Source organism: Haliotis rubra, unplaced genomic scaffold (genome assembly GCF_003918875.1).
Source record: "Haliotis rubra isolate DU_JTF1 unplaced genomic scaffold, ASM391887v1 Scf1113, whole genome shotgun sequence".
NCBI classification, from domain to species: domain Eukaryota; kingdom Metazoa; phylum Mollusca; class Gastropoda; order Lepetellida; family Haliotidae; genus Haliotis; species Haliotis rubra.
The window spans coordinates 254,178-271,522 of NW_025765019.1; positions in this window are offsets into that span (position 1 = coordinate 254,178).

The window sequence follows — 17,345 nt, forward strand, 5'->3', positions numbered from 1 at the left end:
AGAGTGAAAGGTGTCCAATCCTTCCACCAGTCTTTGTGAGATTAAACGTTGTCCAATCCTTCCACCAGTCTCTGTATGAGAGTGAATGTCGTCTAATCCTTCCACCAGTCTCTGTATGAGAGGGAATGTTGTCCAATCCTTCCACCAGTCTCTGCATGAAGGTGAATGTTGTCTTATCCTTCAACCAGTCTCTGTATGAGAGTGAATGTTGTCTAATCCTTCCACCAGTCTCTGTGTGAAAGTGATTGTTGTCTAATCCTTCCATCAGTCTCTGTATGAGAGTGAATGGTGTTTTATCCTTCCACCAGTCTCTGTATGAGAGTGAATGTTTTCTAATCCTTCCACCAGTCTCTGTATGAGAGTGAATGTTGTCCAATCCTTCCACCAGTTTCTGTATAAGAACGAATTTTGTCTTTTCCTTCCACCAGTCTCTGTATGAGAGTGAATGTTGTTTTATCCTTCCACCAGTCTCTGTATGAGAGTAAATGTTGTCCAATCCTTCCACCAGTCTCTGTATGAAAATGAATTTTGTCCAATCCTTCCACCAGTCTCTGTATGAGAATTATTTTTTTCCAATCCTTCCACCAGTCTCTGTATGAGAGTGAATGTTGTCCTATCCTTCCACCAGACTCTGTGTGAGATTGAATGTTGTCTTATCCTTCCACCAGTCTCTATATGAGACTGAATGCTGTCCAATCCTTCCACCAGTCTCTGTATCAGAATGAATTTTGTACAATCCTTCCACCAGTCTCTGTGTGAGAGTATATGTTGTCTGATCTTTCCAACAGTCTCTGTATGAGAGTGAATGTTGTCTAATCCTTCCACCAGTCTCTATATGAGATTGAATGTTGTCCAATCATTCCACCAGTCTCTGTATGAGAATGAATTTTGTCCAATCCTTCCACCAGTCTCTGTATGAGAGTGAATGTTGCCCAATCCTTCCACCAGTCTCTATATGAGAGTGGAAAGTGTCCAATCCTTCCACCAGTCTTTGTGAGATTAAACGTTGTCCAATCCTTCCACCAGTCTCTGTATGAGAGTGAATGTTGTCCAATCCTTCCACTAGTCTCTGCATGAAAGTGAATGTTGTCTTATCCTTCAACCAGTCTCTGTATGAGAATGAATGCTTTCCAATCCTTCAACCAGTCTCTGTATGAGCATGATTTTTTTCCAATCCTTCCTCCAGTCTCTGTATGAGAGTGAATGTTGTCTAATCCTTCCACCAGTCTCTGTGTGAGAGTGAATGTTGTCTTATCCTTCCACCAGTCTCTATATGAGAGTGAAAGGTGTCCAATCCTTCCACCAGTCTCTGTGAGATTAAATGTTGTCTTATCCTTCAACAAGTCTCTGTATGAGAATGAATTTTGATCAATCCTCCCACCAGTCTCTGTATGAGAGTGAATGTTGTCCAATGCTTCCACCAGTCTCTATATGAGAGTGAAAGGTGTCCAATCCTTCCACCAGTCTTTGTGAGATTAAACGTTGTCCAATCCTTCCACCAGTCTCTGTATGAGAGTGATTGTCGTCCAATCCTTCCACCAGTCTCTGTATGAGAGGGAATGTTTTCTTATCCTTCCACCAGTCTCTGTATGAGAATGAATTTTGTCCAATCCTTCCACCAGTCTCTGTATGAGAGTGAATGTTGTTTTATCTTTCCACCAGTCTCTGTATAAGAGTGAAAGTTGTTTTCTCCTTCCACCAGTCTCTGTGTGAGAGTGAATGTTGTCTTATCCTTCCACCAGTTTCTGTATGAGAGTGAATGTTGTTTTATCCTTCCACAACTCTCTGTATGACAGTGAATGTTGTCCAATCCTTCCACCAGTCTCTCCATGAGAGTGAATGTTGTCTAATCCTTCCACCACTCTCTGTATGAGAGTGAATGTTGTCCAATACTTCCACCAGTCTCTGTATGAGAGTGAATGTTGTCCAATCCTTCCACCAGTCTCTGTATGAGAGTGAATGTTGTCTTATCCTTCCACCAGTCTCTGTATGAGAATGAATGCTTTCCAATCCTTCAACCAGTCTCTGTATGAGCATGATTTTTTTCCAATCCTTCCTCCAGTCTCTGTATGAGAGTGAATGTTGTCTAATCCTTCCACCAGTCTCTGTGTGAGAGTGAATGTTGTCTTATCCTTCCACCAGTCTCTATATGAGAGTGAAAGGTGTCCAATCCTTCCACCAGTCTCTGTGAGATTAAATGTTGTCTTATCCTTCAACAAGTCTCTGTATGAGAATGAATTTTGATCAATCCTCCCACCAGTCTCTGTATGAGAGTGAATGTTGTCCAATCCTTCCACCAGTCTCTGTATGAGAGTGAATGTTTTCTTATCCTTCCACCAGTCTCTGTATGAGAATGAATTTTGTCCAATCCTTCCACCAGTCTCTGTATGAGAGTGAATGTTGTTTTATCCTTCCACCAGTCTGTATGAGAATGAATTTTGTCCAATCCTGTATGAGAGTGAAAGTTGTTTTCTCCTTCCACCAGTCTCTGTGTGAGAGTGAATGTTGTCTTATCCTTCCACCAGTTTCTGTATGAGAGTGAATGTTGTTTTATCCTTCCACAACTCTCTGTATGACAGTGAATGTTGTCCAATCCTTCCACCAGTCTCTCCATGAGAGTGAATGTTGTCTAATCCTTCCACCACTCTCTGTATGAGAGTGAATGTTGTCCAATACTTCCACCAGTCTCTGTATGAGAGTGAATGTTGTCCAATCCTTCCACCAGTCTCTGTATGAGAGTGAATGTTGTCTTATCCTTCCACCAGTCTCTGTATGAGAATGAATGCTTTCCAATCCTTCAACCAGTCTCTGTATGAGCATGATTTTTTCAATCCTTCCTCCAGTCTCTGTATGAGAGTGAATGTTGTCTAATCCTTCCACCAGTCTCTGTGTGAGAGTGAATGTTGTCTTATCCTTCCACCAGTCTCTATATGAGAGTGAAAGGTGTCCAATCCTTCCACCAGTCTCTGTGAGATTAAATGTTGTCTTATCCTTCAACAAGTCTCTGTATGAGAATGAATTTTGATCAATCCTCCCACCAGTCTCTGTATGAGAGTGAATGTTGTCCAATGCTTCCACCAGTCTCTATATGAGAGTGAAAGGTGTCCAATCCTTCCACCAGTCTTTGTGAGATTAAACGTTGTCCAATCCTTCCACCAGTCTCTGTATGAGAGTGAATGTCGTCCAATCCTTCCACCAGTCTCTGTATGAGAGGGAATGTTTTCTTATCCTTCCACCAGTCTCTGTATGAGAATGAATGATGTTTTATCCTTCCACCAGTCTCTGTATGAGAGTGAATGTTGTCTTATCCTTCCACCAGTCTCTGTATGAGTGTGAATGTTGTTTTATCCTTCCACAAGTCTCTGTATGAGAGTGAATGTTGTCCAATCCTTTCACCAGTCTCTGTATGAGAGTGAATGTTGCCTAATCCTTCCACCAGTCTCTGTATGAGAGTGAATGTCGTCCAATCCTTCCACCAGTCTCTGTATGAGAATGAATTTTGTCCAATCCTTAAACCAGTCTCTGTATGAGAATGAATTTTTCTCGAATCCATCCTCCAGTCTCTGTATAAGAGTGAATGTTGTATAATCCTTCCACCAGTCTCTGTGTGAGAGTGAATGTTGTCTTATCCTACCACCAGTCTCTATACAAGAGTGAAAGGTGTCCAATCCTTCCACCAGTATCTGTGAGATTAAATGTTGTCTTATCCTTCCACCAGTCTCTGTATGAGAATGAATTTTGACCAATCCTTCCACCAGTATCTGCATGAGAGTGAATGTTGCCCAATCCTTCCACCAGTCTCTATATGAGAGTGAAAAGTGTCCAATCCTTCCACCAGTCTTTGTGAGATTAAACGTTGTCCAATCCTTCCACCAGTCTCTGTATGAGAGTGAATGTTGTCCAATCCTTCCACTAGTCTCTGCATGAAGGTGAATGTTGTCTTATCCTTCAACCAGTCTCTGTATGAGAGTGAATGTTGTCTAATCCTTCCACCAGTCTCTGTGTGAAAGTGATTGTTGTCTAATCCTTCCATCAGTCTCTGTATGAGAGTGAATGGTGTTTTATCCTTCCACCAGTCTCTGTATGAGAGTGAATGTTTTCTAATCCTTCCACCAGTCTCTGTATGAGAGTGAATGTTGTCCAATCCTTCCACCAGTTTCTGTATAAGAACGAATTTTGTCTTTTCCTTCCACCAGTCTCTGTATGAGAGTGAATGTTGTTTTATCATTCCACCAGTCTCTGTATGAGAGTAAATGTTGTCCAATCCTTCCACCAGTCTCTGTATGAAAATGAATTTTGTCCAATCCTTCCACCAGTCTCTGTATGAGAATTATTTTTTTCCAATCCTTCCACCAGTCTCTGTATGAGAGTGAATGTTGTCCTATCCTTCCACCAGACTCTGTGTGAGATTGAATGTTGTCTTATCCTTCCACCAGTCTCTTTTTGAGACTGAATGCTGTCCAATCCTTCCACCAGTCTCTGTATCAGAATGAATTTTGTACAATCCTTCCAACAGTCTCTGTGTGAGAGTATATGTTGTCTGATCTTTCCAACAGTCTCTGTATGAGAGTGAATGTTGTCTAATCCTTCCACCAGTCTCTATATGAGATTGAATGTTGTCCAATCATTCCACCAGTCTCTGTATAAGAATGAATTTTGTCCAATCCTTCCACCAGTCTCTGTATGAGAGTGAATGTTGCCCAATCCTTCCACCAGTCTCTATATGAGAGTGGAAAGTGTCCAATCCTTCCACCAGTCTTTGTGAGATTAAACGTTGTCCAATCCTTCCACCAGTCTCTGTATGAGAGTGAATGTTGTCCAATCCTTCCACTAGTCTCTGCATGAAAGTGAATGTTGTCTTATCCTTCAACCAGTCTCTGTATGAGAGTGAATGTTGTCTAATCCTTCCACCAGTCTCTGTGTGAAAGTGAATGTTGTCTAAACCTTCCATCAGTCTCTGTATGAGAGTGAATGGTATTTTATCCTTCCACCAGTCTCTGTATGAGAGTGAATCTTGTCTAATTCTTCCACCAGCCTCTGTATGAAAGTGAATGGTGTTTTATCCTTCCACCAGTCTCTGTATGAGAATGAATTTTGTCCAATCCTTCCACCAGTCTCTGTATGAGAGTGAATGTAGTGCAATCCTTCCACCAGTCTCTGTCTGAGAGTGAATGTTGTCCAGTCCTTCCACCAGTCTCTGTATGAGAATGAATTTTGTCCAATCCTTCCACCAGTCTCTGTATGAGAATGAATTTTGTCCAATCCTTCCACCAGTCTCTGTATGAGAATGAAGTTTGTCCAATCCTTCCACCAGTCTCTGTATGAGAGTGAATGTTGTCTTATCCTTCCAACAGTCTTTGTGAGATTAAACGTTGTCCAATCCTTCCACCAGTCTCTGTATGAGAGTGAATATTGTCCAATCCTTCCACCAGTCTCTGTATGAGAATGAATTTTGTTTTATCCTTCCACCAGTCTCTGTATGGGAGTGAGCGCTTTCCAATCCTTTAAGCAGTCTCTGTATCAAAATTATTTTTTTCCAATCCTTCAACCAGTCTCTGTGTGAGATTGAATGTTGTCTAATCCTTCCACCAGTCTCTATATGAGACTGAATGCTATCCAATCCTTCCACCAGTCTCTGTATAAGAATGAATTTTGTACAATCCTTCCACCAGTCTCTGTATGAGAGTATATGTTGTCTGATCTTTCCAACAGTCTCTGTATGAGAGTGAATGTTGTCTAATCCTTCCACCAGTCTCTATATGAGACTGAATGTTGTCCAATCCTTCCACCAGTCTCTGTATGAGAGTGAATTTTGTCCAATCCTTCCACCAGTCTCTGTATGAGAGTGAATGTTGTCTTATTCTTCCACCAGTCTCTATATGAGAGTGAAAGGTGTCCAATCCTTCCTGCTGTCTCTGCGAGAGTGAATGTTGTCTTATCCTTCAACCAGTCTCTGTTTAAGAATGAATTTTGTTTTATCCTTCCACCAGTCTCTGTGTGAGAGTGAATGTTGTCTTATTCTTCCACCAGTCTCTGTATGAGAGTGAATGTTGTTTTATCCTTCCAGAAGTCTCTGTATGAGAGTAAATGTTGTCCAATCCTTCCACCAGTTTCTGTATGAAAGTGAATGTTGTCTAATCCTTCCACCAGTCTCTGTATGAGAGTGAATGTTGTCCAATCCTTATACCAGTCTCTGTATGAGAATGAATTTTGTCCAATCCTTCCACCAGTTTCTGTATGAGAATGAATTTTGTCCAATCCTTCCATCAGTCTCTGTATGAGAGTGAATGGTATTTTATCCTTCCACCAGTCTCTGTATGAGAGTGAATCTTGTCTAATTCTTCCACCAGCCTCTGTATGAAAGTGAATGGTGTTTTATCCTTCCACCAGTCTCTGTATGAGAATGAATTTTGTCCAATCCTTCCACCAGTCTCTGTGTGAGAGTGAACGTAGTGCAATCCTTCCACCAGTCTCTGTCTGAGAGTGAATGTTGTCCAGTCCTTCCACCAGTCTCTGTATGAGAATGAATTTTGTCCAATCCTTCCACCAGTCTCTGTATGAGAATGAATTTTGTCCAATCCTTCCACCAGTCTCTGTATGAGAGTGAATGTTGTCTTATCCTTCCAACAGTCTTTGTGAGATTAAACGTTGTCCAATCCTTCCACCAGTCTCTGTATGAGAGTGAATTTTGTCCAATCCTTCCACCAGTTTCTGTATGAGAATGAATTTTGTCCAATCCTTCCACCAGTTTCTGTATGAGAGTGAATGTTGTCTAATCCTTCCACCAGTCTCTGTATGAGAGTGAATATTGTCCAATGCTTCCACCAGGCCCTGTGTGAGAGTGAATGTTGTCCAATCCTTCCACTAGTCTCTGCATGAAAGTGAATGTTGTCTTATCCTTCAACCAGTCTCTGTATTAGAGTGAATGTTGTCTAATCCTTCCACCAGTCTCTGTGTGAAAGTGAATGTTGTCTAATCCTTCCATCAGTCTCTGTATGAGAGTGAATGGTGTTTTATCCTTCCACCAGTCTCTGTATGAGAGTGAATCTTGTCTAATTCTTCCACCAGCCTCTGTATGAAAGTGAATGGTGTTTTATCCTTCCACCAGTCTCTGTATGAGTGTGAATTTTGTCCAATCCTTCCACCAGTCTCTGTATGAGAGTGAATGTAGTGCAATCCTTCCACCAGTCTCTGTCTGAGAGTGAATGTTGTCCAGTCCTTCCACCAGTCTCTGTATGAGAATGAATTTTGTCCAATCCTTCCACCAGTCTCTGTATGAGAATGAATTTTGTCCAATCCTTCCACCAGTCTCTGTATGAGAGTGAATGTTGTCTTATCCTTCCACCAGTTTCTGTATGAGAATGAATTTTGTCCAATCCTTCCACCAGTTTCTGTATGAGAGTGAATGTTGTCCAATCCTTCCACCAGTCTCTGTATGAGAGTGAATATTGTCCAATGCTTCCACCAGTCCTGTGTGAGAGTGAATGTTGTCCAATCCTTCCACCAGTCTCTGTATGAGAATGAATTTTCTCCAATCCTTCCACCAGTCTCTGTATGAGAGTGAATGTTGTCTTATCCTTCCTCCAGTCTCTGTATGAGAGTGAATGTTGTCTTATCCTTCCACCAGTGTCTGTATGAGAGTGAATGCTTTCCAATCCTTCCACCAGTCTCTGTATGAAATGAATTTTGTCCAATCCTTCCACCAGTCTCTGTATGAGAGTGAATGTTGTCTAATCCTTCCACCAGTCTCTGTGTGAGAATGAATGTTGTCCAATCCTTCCACCAGTCTCTGTATGAGAATGAATTTTGTCCAATCCTTCCACCAGTCTCTGTATGAAAGTGAATGTTGTCTTATCCTTCCACCAGTCTCTGTATGAGAGTGATAGGTGTCCAATCCTTCCACCAGTCTTTGTGAGATTAAACGTTGTCCAATCCTTCCACCAGTCTCTGTATGAGAGTGAATGTTGTCCAATCCTTCCACCAGTCTCTGTATGAGAATGAATTTTGTCCAATCCTTCCACCAGTCTCTGTGTGAGAATGAATGTTGTCTAATCCTTCCACCAGTCTCTGTATGAAAGTGAATGTTGTCCAATCCTTCCACCAGTCTCTGTATGAGAATGAATTTTGTCCAATCCTTCCACCAGTCTCTGTATGAGAATGAATTTTGTCCAATCCTTCCACCAGTTTCTGTATGAGAATGAATTTTGTCCAATCCTTCCACCAGTTTCTGTATGAGAGTGAATGTTGTCTAATCCTTCCACCAGTCTCTGTATGAGAGTGAATATTGTCCAATGCTTCCACCAGGCCCTGTGTGAGAGTGAATGTTGTCCAATCCTTCCACTAGTCTCTGCATGAAAGTGAATGTTGTCTTATCCTTCAACCAGTCTCTGTATTAGAGTGAATGTTGTCTAATCCTTCCACCAGTCTCTGTGTGAAAGTGAATGTTGTCTAATCCTTCCATCAGTCTCTGTATGAGAGTGAATGGTGTTTTATCCTTCCACCAGTCTCTGTATGAGAGTGAATCTTGTCTAATTCTTCCACCAGCCTCTGTATGAAAGTGAATGGTGTTTTATCCTTCCACCAGTCTCTGTATGAGTATGAATTTTGTCCAATCCTTCCACCAGTCTCTGTATGAGAGTGAATGTAGTGCAATCCTTCCACCAGTCTCTGTCTGAGAGTGAATGTTGTCCAGTCCTTCCACCAGTCTCTGTATGAGAATGAATTTTGTCCAATCCTTCCACCAGTCTCTGTATGAGAATGAATTTTGTCCAATCCTTCCACCAGTCTCTGTATGAGAGTGAATGTTGTCTTATCCTTCCACCAGTTTCTGTATGAGAATGAATTTTGTCCAATCCTTCCACCAGTTTCTGTATGAGAGTGAATGTTGTCCAATCCTTCCACCAGTCTCTGTATGAGAGTGAATATTGTCCAATGCTTCCACCAGTCCCTGTGTGAGAGTGAATGTTGTCCAATCCTTCCACCAGTCTCTGTATGAGAATGAATTTTCTCCAATCCTTCCACCAGTCTCTGTATGAGAGTGAATGTTGTCTTATCCTTCCTCCAGTCTCTGTATGAGAGTGAATGTTGTCTTATCCTTCCACCAGTGTCTGTATGAGAGTGAATGCTTTCCAATCCTTCCACCAGTCTCTGTATGAAAATGAATTTTGTCCAATCCTTCCACCAGTCTCTGTATGAGAGTGAATGTTGTCTAATCCTTCCACCAGTCTCTGTGTGAGAATGAATGTTGTCCAATCCTTCCACCAGTCTCTGTATGAGAATGAATTTTGTCCAATCCTTCCACCAGTCTCTGTATGAAAGTGAATGTTGTCTTATCCTTCCACCAGTCTCTGTATGAGAGTGATAGGTGTCCAATCCTTCCACCAGTCTTTGTGAGATTAAACGTTGTCCAATCCTTCCACCAGTCTCTGTATGAGAGTGAATGTTGTCCAATCCTTCCACCAGTCTCTGTATGAGAATGAATTTTGTCCAATCCTTCCACCAGTCTCTGTGTGAGAATGAATGTTGTCTAATCCTTCCACCAGTTTCTGTATGAAAGTGAATGTTGTCCAATCCTTCCACCAGTCTCTGTATGAGAATGAATTTTGTCCAATCCTTCCACCAGTCTCTGTATGAGAATGAATTTTGTCCAATCCTTCCACCAGTCTCTGTATGAGAATGAATTTTGTCCAATCCTTCCACCAGTCTCTGTATGAGAGTGAATGTTGTCTTATCCTTCCACCAGTCTCTATATGAGAGTGAAAGGTGTCCAATCCTTCCTGCTGTCTCTGCGAGAGTGAGTGTTGTCTTATCCTTCAACCAGTCTCTGTATGAGAATGAATTTTGTTTTATCCTTCCACCAGTCTCTGTGTGAGAGTGAATGTTGTCTTATTCTTCCACCAGTCTCTGTATGAGAGTGAATGTTGTTTTATCCTTCCAGAAGTCTCTGTATGAGAGTAAATGTTGTCCAATCCTTCCACCGGTCTCTGTATGAAAGTGAATGTTGTCTAATCCTTCCACCAGTCTCTGTATGAGAGTGAATGTTGTCCAATCCTTATACCAGTCTCTGTATGAGAATGAATTTTGTCCAATCCTTCCACCAGTTTCTGTATGAGAATGAATTTTGTCCAATCCTTCCACCAGTCTCTGTATGAGAGTGAATGTTGTCTAATCCTTCCACCAGTCTCTGTATGAGAGTGAATATTGTCCAATGCTTCCACCAGGCCCTGTGTGAGAGTGAATGTTGTCCAATCCTTCCACTAGTCTCTGCATGAAAGTGAATGTTGTCTTATCCTTCAACCAGTCTCTGTATTAGAGTGAATGTTGTCTAATCCTTCCACCAGTCTCTGCGTGAGAAAGTGAATGTTGTCTAATCCTTCCATCAGTCTCTGTATGAGAGTGAATGGTGTTTTATCCTTCCACCAGTCTCTCTGTATGAGAGTGAATCTTGTCTAATTCTTCCACCAGCCTCTGTATGAAAGTGAATGGTGTTTTATCCTTCCACCAGTCTCTGTATGAGTATGAATTTTGTCCAATCCTTCCACCAGTCTCTGTATGAGAGTGAATGTAGTGCAATCCTTCCACCAGTCTCTGTCTGAGAGTGAATGTTGTCCAGTCCTTCCACCAGTCTCTGTATGAGAATGAATTTTGTCCAATCCTTCCACCAGTCTCTGTATGAGAATGAATTTTGTCCAATCCTTCCACCAGTCTCTGTATGAGAGTGAATGTTGTCTTATCCTTCCACCAGTTTCTGTATGAGAATGAATTTTGTCCAATCCTTCCACCAGTCTCTGTATGAGAGTGAATGTTGTCCAATCCTTCCACCAGTCTCTGTATGAGAGTGAATATTGTCCAATGCTTCCACCAGTCCCTGTGTGAGAGTGAATGTTGTCCAATCCTTCCACCAGTCTCTGTATGAGAATGAATTTTCTCCAATCCTTCCACCAGTCTCTGTATGAGAGTGAATGTTGTCTTATCCTTCCTCCAGTCTCTGTATGAGAGTGAATGTTGTCTTATCCTTCCACCAGTGTCTGTATGAGAGTGAATGCTTTCCAATCCTTCCACCAGTCTCTGTATGAAAATGAATTTTGTCCAATCCTTCCACCAGTCTCTGTATGAGAGTGAATGTTGTCTAATCCTTCCACCAGTCTCTGTGTGAGAATGAATGTTGTCCAATCCTTCCACCAGTCTCTGTATGAGAATGAATTTTGTCCAATCCTTCCACCAGTCTCTGTATGAAAGTGAATGTTGTCTTATCCTTCCACCAGTCTCTGTATGAGAGTGATAGGTGTCCAATCCTTCCACCAGTCTTTGTGAGATTAAACGTTGTCCAATCCTTCCACCAGTCTCTGTATGAGAGTGAATGTTGTCCAATCCTTCCACCAGTCTCTGTATGAGAATGAATTTTGTCCAATCCTTCCACCAGTCTCTGTGTGAGAATGAATGTTGTCTAATCCTTCCACCAGTCTCTGTATGAAAGTGAATGTTGTCCAATCCTTCCACCAGTCTCTGTATGAGAATGAATTTTGTCCAATCCTTCTACCAGTCTCTGTATGAGAATGAATTTTGTCCAATCCTTCCACCAGTCTCTGTATGAGAATGAATTTTGTCCAATCCTTCCACCAGTCTCTGTATGAGAGTGAATGTTGTCTTATCCTTCCACCAGTCTCTATATGAGAGTGAAAGGTGTCCAATCCTTCCTCCAGACTCTGTAAGTGAAATTAAATGTTGTCTTATCCTTCAACCAGTCTCTGTATGAGAATGAATTTTGACCAATTCTTCTAAGTCTCTGTATGAGAGTGAATGTTGCCCAATCCTTCCACCAGTCTCTATATGAGAGTGAAAGGTGTCCAATCCTTCCACCAGTCTTTGTGAGATTAAACGTTGTCCAATCCTTCCACCAGTCTCTGTATGAGAGTGAATGTTGTCCAATCCTTCCACCAGTCTCTGTATGAGAATGAATTTTGTTTTATCCTTCCACCAGTCTCTGTATGAGAGTGAATGTTGTCCAATCCTTCCACTAGTCTCTGCATGAAAGTGAATGTTGTCTTATCCTTCAACCAGTCTCTGTATGAGAGTGAATGTTGTCCAATCCTACCACCAGTCTCTGTGTGAAAGTGAATGTTGTCTAATCCTTCCATCAGTCTCTGTATGAGAGTGAATGGTGTTTTATCCTTCCACCAGTCTCTGTATGAGAGTGAATCTTGTCTTATTCTTCCACCAGCCTCTGATTGAAAGTGAATGGTGTTTTATCCTTCCACCAGTCTCTGTATGAGAATGAATTTTGTCCAATCCTTCCACCAGTCTCTGTATGAGAGTGAATGTAGTGCAATCCTTCCACCAGTCTCTGTCTGAGAGTGAATGTTGTCCAGTCCTTCCACCAGTCTCTGTATGAGAATGAATTTTGTCCAATCCTTCCACCAGTCTCTGTATGAGAATGAATTTTGTCCAATCCTTCCACCAGTCTCTGTATGAGAGTGAATGTTGTCTTATCCTTCCACCAGTCTCTATATGAGACTGAATGTTGTCCAATCCTTCCACCACTCTCTGTATGAGAATGAATTTTGTTTTATCCTTCCACCAGTCTCTGTATGGGAGTGAGCGCTTTCCAATCCTTCAAGCAGTCTCTGTATCAGAATTATTTTTTTCCAATCCTTCCACCAGTCTCTGTGTGAGATTGAATGTTGTCTTATCCTTCCACCAGTCTCTATATGAGACTGAATGCTGTCCAATCCTTCCACCAGTCTCTGTATAAGAATGAATTTTGTACAATCCTTCCACCAGTCTCTGTATGAGAGTATACGTTGTCTGATCTTTCCAACAGTCTCTGTATGAGAGTGAATGTTGTCTAATCCTTCCACCAGTCTCTATATGAGACTGAATGTTGTCCAATCCTTCCACCAGTCTCTGTATGAGAATGAATTTTGTCCAATCCTTCCACCAGTCTCTGTATGAGAGTGAATGTTGTCTTATTCTTCCACCAGTCTCTATATGAGAGTGAAAGGTGTCCAATCCTTCCTGCTGTCTCTGCGAGAGTGAGTGTTGTCTTATCCTTCAACCAGTCTCTGTATGAGAATGAATTTTGTTTTATCCTTCCACCAGTCTCTGTGTGAGAGTGAATGTTGTCTTATTCTTCCACCAGTCTCTGTATGAGAGTGAATGTTGTTTTATCCTTCCAGAAGTCTCTGTATGAGAGTAAATGTTGTCCAATCCTTCCACCGGTCTCTGTATGAAAGTGAATGTTGTCTAATCCTTCCACCAGTCTCTGTATGAGAGTGAATGTTGTCCAATCCTTATACCAGTCTCTGTATGAGAATGAATTTTGTCCAATCCTTCCACCAGTTTCTGTATGAGAATGAATTTTGTCCAATCCTTCCACCAGTTTCTGTATGAGAGTGAATGTTGTCTAATCCTTCCACCAGTCTCTGTATGAGAGTGAATATTGTCCAATGCTTCCACCAGGCCCTGTGTGAGAGTGAATGTTGTCCAATCCTTCCACTAGTCTCTGCATGAAAGTGAATGTTGTCTTATCCTTCAACCAGTCTCTGTATTAGAGTGAATGTTGTCTAATCCTTCCACCAGTCTCTGTGTGAAAGTGAATGTTGTCTAATCCTTCCATCAGTCTCTGTATGAGAGTGAATGGTGTTTTATCCTTCCACCAGTCTCTGTATGAGAGTGAATCTTGTCTAATTCTTCCACCAGCCTCTGTATGAAAGTGAATGGTGTTTTATCCTTCCACCAGTCTCTGTATGAGTATGAATTTTGTCCAATCCTTCCACCAGTCTCTGTATGAGAGAGTGAATGTTGTGCAATCCTTCCACCAGTCTCTGTCTGAGAGTGAATGTTGTCCAGTCCTTCCACCAGTCTCTGTATGAGAATGAATTTTGTCCAATCCTTCCACCAGTCTCTGTATGAGAATGAATTTTGTCCAATCCTTCCACCAGTCTCTGTATGAGAGTGAATGTTGTCTTATCCTTCCACCAGTTTCTGTATGAGAATGAATTTTGTCCAATCCTTCCACCAGTTTCTGTATGAGAGTGAATGTTGTCCAATCCTTCCACCAGTCTCTGTATGAGAGTGAATGTTGTCCAATCCTTCCACCAGTCTCTGTATGAGAATGAATTTTCTCCAATCCTTCCACCAGTCTCTGTATGAGAGTGAATGTTGTCTTATCCTTCCTCCAGTCTCTGTATGAGAGTGAATGTTGTCTTATCCTTCCACCAGTGTCTGTATGAGAGTGAATGCTTTCCAATCCTTCCACCAGTCTCTGTATGAAAATGAATTTTGTCCAATCCTTCCACCAGTCTCTGTATGAGAGTGAATGTTGTCTAATCCTTCCACCAGGCCCTGTGTGAGAATGAATGTTGTCCAATCCTTCCACCAGTCTCTGTATGAGAATGAATTTTGTCCAATCCTTCCACCAGTCTCTGTATGAAAGTGAATGTTGTCTTATCCTTCCACCAGTCTCTGTATGAGAGTGATAGGTGTCCAATCCTTCCACCAGTCTTTGTGAGATTAAACGTTGTCCAATCCTTCCACCAGTCTCTGTATGAGAGTGAATGTTGTCCAATCCTTCCACCAGTCTCTGTATGAGAATGAATTTTGTCCAATCCTTCCACCAGTCTCTGTGTGAGAATGAATGTTGTCTAATCCTTCCACCAGTCTCTGTATGAAAGTGAATGTTGTCCAATCCTTCCACCAGTCTCTGTATGAGAATGAATTTTGTCCAATCCTTCTACCAGTCTCTGTATGAGAATGAATTTTGTCCAATCCTTCCACCAGTCTCTGTATGAGAATGAATTTTGTCCAATCCTTCCACCAGTCTCTGTATGAGAGTGAATGTTGTCTTATCCTTCCACCAGTCTCTATATGAGAGTGAAAGGTGTCCAATCCTTCCTCCAGACTCTGCGAAATTAAATGTTGTCTTATCCTTCAACCAGTCTCTGTATGAGAATGAATTTTGACCAATTCTTCTAAGTCTCTGTATGAGAGTGAATGTTGCCCAATCCTTCCACCAGTCTCTATATGAGAGTGAAAGGTGTCCAATCCTTCCACCAGTCTTTGTGAGATTAAACGTTGTCCAATCCTTCCACCAGTCTCTGTATGAGAGTGAATGTTGTCCAATCCTTCCACCAGTCTCTGTATGAGAATGAATTTTGTTTTATCCTTCCACCAGTCTCTGTATGAGAGTGAATGTTGTCCAATCCTTCCACTAGTCTCTGCATGAAAGTGAATGTTGTCTTATCCTTCAACCAGTCTCTGTATGAGAGTGAATGTTGTCCAATCCTTCCACCAGTCTCTGTGTGAAAGTGAATGTTGTCTAATCCTTCCATCAGTCTCTGTATGAGAGTGAATGGTGTTTTATCCTTCCACCAGTCTCTGTATGAGAGTGAATCTTGTCTTATTCTTCCACCAGCCTCTGATTGAAAGTGAATGGTGTTTTATCCTTCCACCAGTCTCTGTATGAGAATGAATTTTGTCCAATCCTTCCACCAGTCTCTGTATGAGAGTGAATGTAGTGCAATCCTTCCACCAGTCTCTGTCTGAGAGTGAATGTTGTCCAGTCCTTCCACCAGTCTCTGTATGAGAATGAATTTTGTCCAATCCTTCCACCAGTCTCTGTATGAGAATGAATTTTGTCCAATCCTTCCACCAGTCTCTGTATGAGAGTGAATGTTGTCTTATCCTTCCACCAGTCTCTATATGAGACTGAATGTTGTCCAATCCTTCCACCACTCTCTGTATAAGAATGAATTTTGTACAATCCTTCCACCAGTCTCTGTATGAGAGTATATGTTGTCTGATCTTTCCAACAGTCTCTGTATGAGAGTGAATGTTGTCCAATCCTTCCACCAGTCTCTGTATGAGAATGAATGTTGTCAAATCCTTCCACCAGTCTCTGTATGAAAGTGAATGTTGTCTTATCCTTCCACCAGTCTCTATATGAGAGTGAAAGGTGTCCTATCCTTCCTGCTGTCTCTGCGAAATTAAATGTTGTCTTATCCTTCAACCAGTCTCTGTATGAGAATGAATTTTGACCAATCCTTCTAAGTCTCTGTATGAGAGTGAATGTTGCCCAGTCCTTCCACCAGTCCCTATATGAGAGTGAAAGGTGCCCAATCCTTCCACCAGTCTTTGTGAGATTAAACGTTGCCCAGTCCTTCCACCAGTCTCTATATGAGACTGAATGCTGTCCAATCCTTCCACCAGTCTCTGTATAAGAATGAATTTTGTACAATCCTTCCACCAGTCTCTGTATGAGAGTATATGTTGTCTGATCTTTCCACCAGTCTCTGTATGAGAGTGAATGTTGTCCAATCCTTCCACCAGTCTCTGTATGAGAATGAATTTTGTTTTATCCTTCAACCAGTCTCTGTATGGGAGTGAATGCTTTCCAATCCTTCAAGCAGTCACTGTATGAGAATTATTTTTTTCCAATCCTTCCACCAGTCTCTGTATGAGAATGAATGTTGTCTTATCCTTCCACCAGTCTCTGTGTGAGATTGAATGTTGTCTTATCCTTCCACCAGTCTCTATATGAGACTGAATGCTGTCCAATCCTTCCACCAGTCTCTGTATAAGAATGAATTTTGTACAATCCTTCCACCAGTCTCTGTATGAGAGTATATGTTGTCTGATCTTTCCAACAGTCTCTGTATGAGAGTGAATGTTGTCTTATCCTTCCACCAGTCTCTATATGAGACTGAATGTTGTCCAATCCTTCCACCAGTCTCTGTATGAGAATGAATTTTGTCCAATCCTTCCACCAGTCTCTGTATGAGAGTGAATGTTGTCTTATCCTTCCACCAGTCTCTATATGAGAGTGAAAGGTGTCCAATCCTTCCTGCTGTCTGTGTGAGAGTGAATGTTGTCTTATTCTTCCACCAGTCTCTGTATGAGAGTGAATGTTGTTTTATCCTTCCACAAGTCTCTGTATGAGAGTAAATGTTGTCCAATCCTTCCACTAGTCTCTGTATGAAAGTGAATGTTGTCTAATCCTTCCACCAGTCTCTGTATGAGAGTGAATTTTGTCCAATCGTTATACCAGTCTCTGTATGAGAATGAATTTTGTCCAATCCTTCAACCAGTTTCCGTATGAGAATGAATTTTGTCCAATCCTTCCACCAGTTTCTGTATGAGAGTGAATGTTGTCTAATCCTTCCACCAGTCTCTGTATGAGAGTGAATATTGTCCAATGCTTCCACCAGTCCCTGTGTGAGAGTGAATGTTGTCCAATCCTTCCACCAGTCTCTGTATGAGAATGAATTTTGTCCAATCCTTCCACCAGTCTCTGTATGAGAGTGAATGTTGTCTTATCCTTCCTCCAGTCTCTGTATGAGAGTGAATGT